The 7538-nt window shown below is 40.4% G+C and overlaps 1 pseudogene; it reads right to left on the minus strand.

The window, feature by feature from the left end:
• Nucleotides 1-2939: 2939 nt before the first annotated feature.
• Nucleotides 2940-5315, minus strand: LOC100662974 (coilin-like; annotated as a pseudogene).
• Nucleotides 5316-7538: the final 2223 nt, after the last annotated feature.

Below are 7538 nucleotides of genomic sequence, written 5' to 3' on the forward strand. Positions count from 1 at the left end.
GATTCTTGGCTGGCAATTTTTTTTCCTTCAATTTTTTGAATAAGCCATCCCATTGCCTTCTTGCCTGCATGATTTCTGCGGAGTAGTCTGAGCTTATTCTTATTGGCTCTCCTTTGTAGGTGACTTTTCGTTTATCCCTAGCTGCTCTTAAAATTCTCTCTTTATATTCGGTTTTGGCAAGTTTGATTATAATATGTCTTGGTGACTTTCTTTTAACATCTACCTTATGTGGAGTTCAATGAGCATCTTGGATAGATATCTTCCCATCTTTCACGATATCAGGGAAGTTTTCTGCCAACAAATTCTTCAACAATTCTCTCTGTATTTTCTGTTATCCCTCCCTGTTCTGGTACTCCAGTCACTCGTATGTTATTTCTCTTGATAGAGTCCCACATGATTCTTAAGGTTTCTTCATTTTTTTAAATTCTTTTATCTGATTTTTCTTCAAATATATTAGTGCCAAGTGATTTCTCTTCAGGTTCAGAAATTCTGGCTTCTACTTGCCCAATTCTCCTCCTCTAACTTTCTATTGAGTTGTCTAATGCTGTAATTTTATTGTTAATCTTCTGAATTTCTGATTGCTGTCTGTCTATGGATTTTTCCAGCTTATTAAAGTTTTCATTATATTCCTGAATAATCTTTCTAATTTTTTCAATTCCTTTATCTGTGTGTTCCTTGGCTTGTCTGCATATTGTCTCATTTCCTTCCTGATGTCTTGAAGGGTTCTGTATATTAATCTTTTGTAGTCTGGCTCTGGTAATTCCAGGAAGGCACTTTCATCTAGAAGATCCCTGGATTCTTTGTTTTGAGAGCTTGTTGAGGTGATCATGGTCTGTCTTCCTTATGTGACTTGACATTGACTGTTGTCTCTGAGCCATCTATAAGTTATTGTATTATTTTATGCTTGCTTACTGTGTCATAGCTTCTTGCTTTGTTTTGATGTGCCTAAATGGGTTGCTTGAGCGAGCTAGCTTGATTATTTTTGCCTTTGGAGCTCTGACATCCTGTCCCCAGCTGGCTGGAGCTGTTATGAGGTATATCAGTCTCGGAGTCCATTCACTTTTCTTGTATGAATTCAGCTCAGGTGTCCAGGTAGCTGATCATCAAGTGTGTGGTACAGGCTCTGTCCGACAGTCCTAGAGGGGCAGGGGTAATTGGTATATGTACCAGTATCTGATAGAAGCAGGGAGCCACACTCTGAACAAAGCAGGGGGCTGAGAACTGACCTCTGAGTGTCTCTGAGGAAAGCACGTCCCTGTTCCCTAAAGCGTGCAGGTGGGTGGGTTCTGCAGACAGACCGTGGGCACCCAATGTTTTTGGTTGTAAGGACTGGGAGGTACCAGTTATCCTTGGACCCCTGTCGTGGGTGGCTGGGTGACCTGAGTGGAGCTACTAGTCCTGAGGCCCCTGATGTGGGTCGGTAAGGACCCCGTTAATAGGCAAAGCAATGTCAAACATCAAACACCCACCTCTCCACCTCACAGCTGAAACGGTTGAAGTCTGACAACAAGGGGCTATTCTCCTGAAATAGGCCCACATAGGTCCATGCACAGGGGAAAGATGCTCAAAGTCCATGACCATTTATGCCTGGACAGGAGCTGCTTCTGTCCTGAGCTCCGCTGGTTAGTAGAGCTGGCAAATTATCTTTTCCCCCAATTGCAAATTTTTTCCTTTTCCAAGGCCGGGAGGATGGCTCTAGGCACTCAACAGGGCCTATCTCAGGCCCAGGGATTCAGCCGCTGAAGACAGCTTGGGGATGGGAGGACACAGTAAAGTATACACAAGTACTTAGCTTTTGCTGAGAGCACTGTTCTTCTCTGGTTCTGGAGGTGTGAGTAGGCTGTGAGGCTGGCCGCTTCTCCCTGAGGAAACTGAGGCCAAATGCTAGTACCAGCCCACTGCCACTGCTCCTGGAATGGTGCCTGAGGGCTCCCCGTGGTTCAGGTCTGGTAACTCCTCCCCGCTTTTGAACCGTCTCTTCCTCCCCCTGCCCGTCTGTTTCCTAAGCTTGCCTTTGATGCTCAGGACTCCTAGCTTGTCATAAATCTACTCATTTCACTTGTTTGTTTGGGCCTTTGTTGTAAACAGGACTCGCAGGAAGCGTCTGTCTGTTCTACCATCTTGGCTCCGCCAGTGGTATTTTTTTTTTAGTTCAATCTGATTTTACTGAAAAATTTGCAAAGCTGAAGGCGTACATGATCTTTTGTTAGAAGAAAGCGATTTTCACAGTAAGTATTTAGCCACTTTAGTTTTGTGTTGAATAACAACAGAAGAAGACATTTCGGTTCAAGATCCTGACTCCAGCATAGTCAGCTAGGTGCTTGGGATCTTGTGACAAGTAATAACATTTCCTGAACTGTTTATCAAAGATGATAAATAGTAAATGCACCCTCTCATTCCAAGTAGAGCACCAGCTCTTCCCCAGGCACGTACAGAAGATCTTATCCTCACAGCTCTACTTAGGGCCCTAAGAATCTTTTATTTTAAAGTTGAGAAAAATGTGAAAGGATCCATTAACTCGGTACCTTCAACAAATCCAGCCATCTATTAACTCTTGACAATTGCAAGTATAAAATACTTGAAATTTAGAAGATGTTCCAGATTTAATGGAGCAATTCAAATGTTAAAAAATTAGGTCAAATGACATATTTTAATGTTTAAAAGTGTTAGTTAATACAACTTCATGAGTCAAGATGTGCAGCACTTCGTTATACATGATATTAGAGACTGCTACTGACGGCTGTACTTGATGGCCAGAAAACAAAAAAAGAGAAAAAACCATACATATTAGTACATAATGATGCCTGCAGGGAATGTTATATCTGAACTTTGTTACTAAAGTTAAACCAGAAAAAAAAAGTCTATGAAACCTACAGTCATGTTATTTTAAATGATGAGGTGGATTTTTTCTCTATGCAATAAGGTGAAGATAACAACAACAAAAAAAAGCAAACAGTTTTCAAATCCTCTTTTTAAAAAATGGTCAGGGTATAGTTACTTTCACACCAGATATGAACTATGAGGTGGAGAAGTCGTACTCAGGCAAGTTCTGTGTTTGATGTGTTGTTACTTGCAAATTCAACAGTTAGGCTTAGATCAATTTTCTCCAAAAAATGGTGATCCTCTTATCCTGTGTCACAGGATACTCCACCACCTCAGTTCCATTTTTGTTGTGATAAATAAAATAAAAATTTCCAGGTTCTTTCATGGCAGGTAAAGATGAAAGGATTTCTTTATCAGCTTGCTGGGTCCCTGGATTGTGGCTTAATATTTTTCCTTCCTTGTAATCAGAGACATCAGGAGAGTAATCAGATGTTAGTTTCAAAAGCTTAAATGCAATTTTTTCCTCCAACATGAGGCGCAGCTGCTAACAGTGGTAGCATTAGACTGTAGTTCTTCTTGTGTATCTCTATTGGATTCTGAATAATTGTAGATGAGTTTGTAGTCATTTCATTTAATTGCTGCTTCTTCTTATCTTCATTGTTTCTATTTCAAACACAGAGAATGGTTTGCCCTCATCCTCAACTTCTCTGCATGCTCTGACCCCAGCCCCTTTCCAAGAAAGAAGGTCCTCTACTCTACCTCCTCCTCTTCCCAAATTGGTGGGGAGAAGCAAGTTGGGAGTAGGACCAGGAGCCTGTCTGCAGCCATTTGCATCAGAATGCTTCCATCCAGTAGCACTTGGAGTCGTCTATGATGATGAACCTGGCCCTGGAAAACCTCTTCCTGCTAAGATGCCCAGTGTCTTTAAGAAACCTGCAGGACACTCCAGCGGTCTCTGTGACATAGTGCTCTGGTCATCTGACTCTGAGCTGGAGCCTTGCTCTTGATGGGGATAAAATTGTAGCTCATTTTTGTAACCAGCTTGTTTGTAGTTGTGTATTTCACAGAGGGTCCTTCCTTTGATAACCCAGTTGATATTTTCTCTGAGGACTTTCTGACCTCCAAAACAACATTGCTAAGGCCATCGCTGGTTGATTCCTGAGAAGACTCAGACTCTGAGGAGGAACTGGGACTATCCTTTCCACAAATGCCTACCCCACCTTTCTCTTTGGTTTTAACAAGGCTGTTTCTACCAGGTGAACCTTTTGGAAGGCTACAGTTCTGGATGGTTCTATTCTTTCACTGTCTGTGCCTTAGGAGGCTTGGGATTCTTTATCTGTCTTTTACATTCACCTTTCTCCTTTTTCTTCGGTGATTCCCTCTTGATTTTTCCCTCATGCTCTGATCTATGACAGCTTTTGGTTCCAGATCCAGGGTCTTTTCATTATTGTCGTTGTTCTCTTGCTTTTTCCAATGCTTATTGTATTGTAAATATTTGTAACCTACTTCATCTTCTTCATCCTTCTCCAACTTATATGCCTGCTTCTTTGCTTTTCTTTGTAATAAAGTAGTACTGTCACTGTTGCTGACTACTGCAGAACTCTCAGTAACTCCATTCTCTTCTAATTTAACTCCAAGACAATCATTGTCTCATACCAGGCATGTGCTGTTGCTGAGGGGTAGGAGCCCCTCTTCCAGGTAGAGGCCTAAAAGACCTCAGAACTGAAGCCAAAGTGCTGATGGACAAGACTAATGAGAGCTGTGACAACTCAGCATCTGCTCAAGTTTACAAGAAGCCAGAAGACAGTGCAGTCCTGGGTGGCTATATTTTAATGGTGCTGCTTTCTGACCATTATTGTCATTTTTGCATAATTTGAATTTGTAACTTGCCATTACTTTTGAAATAGCTTTTTATTTTGTAAACTCAAACTTCTAGTAGGGTAAAAAAAAAAAAAAAAAAGAACTATAGAGGTTCTAGGAATTTTTCTGATTACCCTAATCCTTTTTATTATCATTGGACTCCAACTGTGGGGTATTATTCCTTGTTTAATATGTTTTTCTTCCCCCAAGAACCCAGACCTCTTTTTATAAACACCACCAATAGTTAACATTTCTTGTGACTTCTCTGAGACTGGAACCCATATTAGTTCTTTTGTTTTAAATCCCAATCTCATTTTTTATAATTGTTACCACCATTTATATGTTATTAACCCCTTGCTATTAAATGCCCGTCACAGATTAATTTAGTAAGACACATGAATATTGAAATAACATTGTATCTTTTTATCATTAGCATTCTAATTATATTTGTCCTTTGTTGTTGGTAGCCTTTTTATGCTCCTTTATGCCTTTCACTGCTGAAGTTTATTTTGTCATCACTCTTATTTGTATGCTAGTAAAAAAAAAAAAAAGTAGCCCTTGTTTATTCCTTTTGGGTTGTGTGTCTCCATTATGAAGCCCTTCTTAAACTTCCTGTCCATACTGCTTCTCATCGCAGCTCCTGTTCATCTTGGCGCGAGGATGCCTTTGTTAAGTTCACTCAGGCAGTTTTATGATTCACAAATCTGACTGAATGCTGGATCTGTCATCCTTTCCCAAAATTGTACATGAGAATTCAGGTCCATCAGCTGCTTCCATACTAAATTATAGCTTAGTTCTTCCTGCTACTGTCAATTTTAACATCATCTCTAGGCGAGCCATACATTTGAGGCTGTGGCTTCCTCCTGAGATACTGGCTCAACTCCAGGTCCCATGTTTCAATCTGACTCAAATCAGAGAGTGTTCCAAAATACCCTTGATCTCCTCTTCAGATTATAAAAATGGGCCCTTATTTTCATATAACGCCCCTCCTAGATATTGGAACTTGGCTTTTTCAGGAAATTTAACAGCATATCTAGAAGGAAAAGGGTCTTCTTGTGTCTAAATGTGTAATTGGCTAAGGTAGGACGACTGTCTCTTTCCAACAACTCCTTGACAGAGAATTGGCTTGAATAGATGAATCAAGCCATCCTTCTCCCAGGTAAAGACATAAGAATCAGTATACTATGTGCCCCATATGGATATGTATTTTTATGCGGAAGATCAAGATACCCCACATTTGCTAACTCAAATACAAATAATGAGCCCTACACCTGGGCTTTATACTGTTTAGGTGGTTGGAATATAATAGGCCAATATACCTTAGGCCATATGGGAATCCCATTACACAACCATTCTTAAAGTGGAAGTTTACATTGGGCTGACCCCCTGAAACTATTAGAAAGGAGCAGAAGAAATGGTCAAGAGATGAGCAAGGGAGAAATAGAAGGAACTCCTTTTTTTTTTTTTTCCTTAAAGTAGTTTCCTGGATAAAGTTGTAGTTTTTTTGAAGGTATTTTTTTCTTGGTATGGAGTAGGAGGTTTAGGACATGTGCCCGTAACATCTCCAGAACCATGGAAAGAATAGCAGATGATGTTGCCAGTGCTATGACTGCTCAAGAAAAATCACTGAACTCACTCACCAAAGTAGTTTTGGATTATTGAATTATCCTAAATTTCCTGTTAGCCCAGCAAGGAGGCGTCTGTGCTGTAGTTAACCCACTTGCTGCAGCTAGATAAACACCTCAGGAGAGGTAGAACAAGATTCTCCAGAAGGCTACTTAGCTCCATATACCTTCACCCTCAAACTCGACTTTTCTAGATATTTTCTGCTGGCTAACCTCAGGCATTCAATCAAACATTAAGTTTACATTGTCAACCAGATTAATAATACTCATTGTCATTGTAATAATTGTAGGGAATACTAAATGTTGTCTGAAACTTTTGACAAATGCCATTACCCAAAAGACTTATAATGCCCATGAAAAGAATACTGTACATTGATAGTACTTACGTTTCAGGTGGACTCAAGCCCACTCTTTGAGTAAGCCATCAGATGTCAGGCTATTCTTCTAACATGGACTGCCTTGCACTAGCCATCAAATAATAAAATCACAGGAATAAGAGGCTATAGGTATGGCATGATGATGACATCAAAAAGTGCCCAGCTACCTTTTCACAATGTTCTGCTGCTATTCATAGTTTGATTTCATTTTTCTTCCATTCACAGTCTGTGCCCCTGGAAGCAGAAGTCAGGAGATTGAATGACCTACTGTATTTGGTTGGGTTTGCTGCAAAGGACCTTAAGATGTTGAAATGCAGAGATGTCACACTGAAGACTAATGTGTGCTGGCCCAAGCCATGGTATTTTCAACCACCCCACGTGTATGCTAAAGTTGGACAATGAATACGGGAGATCAAGAAAGAATTGATGCCTTTGTATTAGGGTGTTGGAGAAGAATTTTGAGTATACCATGGACTGCTAGGAGAACAAACAAATTTGTCTTGGAAGAAGTGCAGCCAGAATGCTCCTTAGAAGGGAGGACAGTGCAGGATCAGGCAGAGTTTTGCCCTGATGTGAGTGGAGTTGATATGAGTCAGAGCCAATTCGATGGCGCCTAATGACAATAACAACCCTTTCACATGCATGGCATAGAGGTCTTAAACGCTTATTAAATGAACAACTATCCCGAACAAGACATACGTTCAAAATTCATGCAGAAGGAAGACTTCTTTCAGAATAGTGGTCAGTGAACTGATCAAATAATTTCTTTTGAAATCCTTGATCAAAAGGAAGAACTGTGTAAGAGAATTTTAAATTTGAGGTACCTGAGAAGATCTGAAGTGGCCCACTTGAG

The sequence above is a fragment of the Loxodonta africana genome, chromosome 15 (genome assembly GCF_030014295.1).
Source record: "Loxodonta africana isolate mLoxAfr1 chromosome 15, mLoxAfr1.hap2, whole genome shotgun sequence".
NCBI lineage: Eukaryota > Metazoa > Chordata > Mammalia > Proboscidea > Elephantidae > Loxodonta > Loxodonta africana.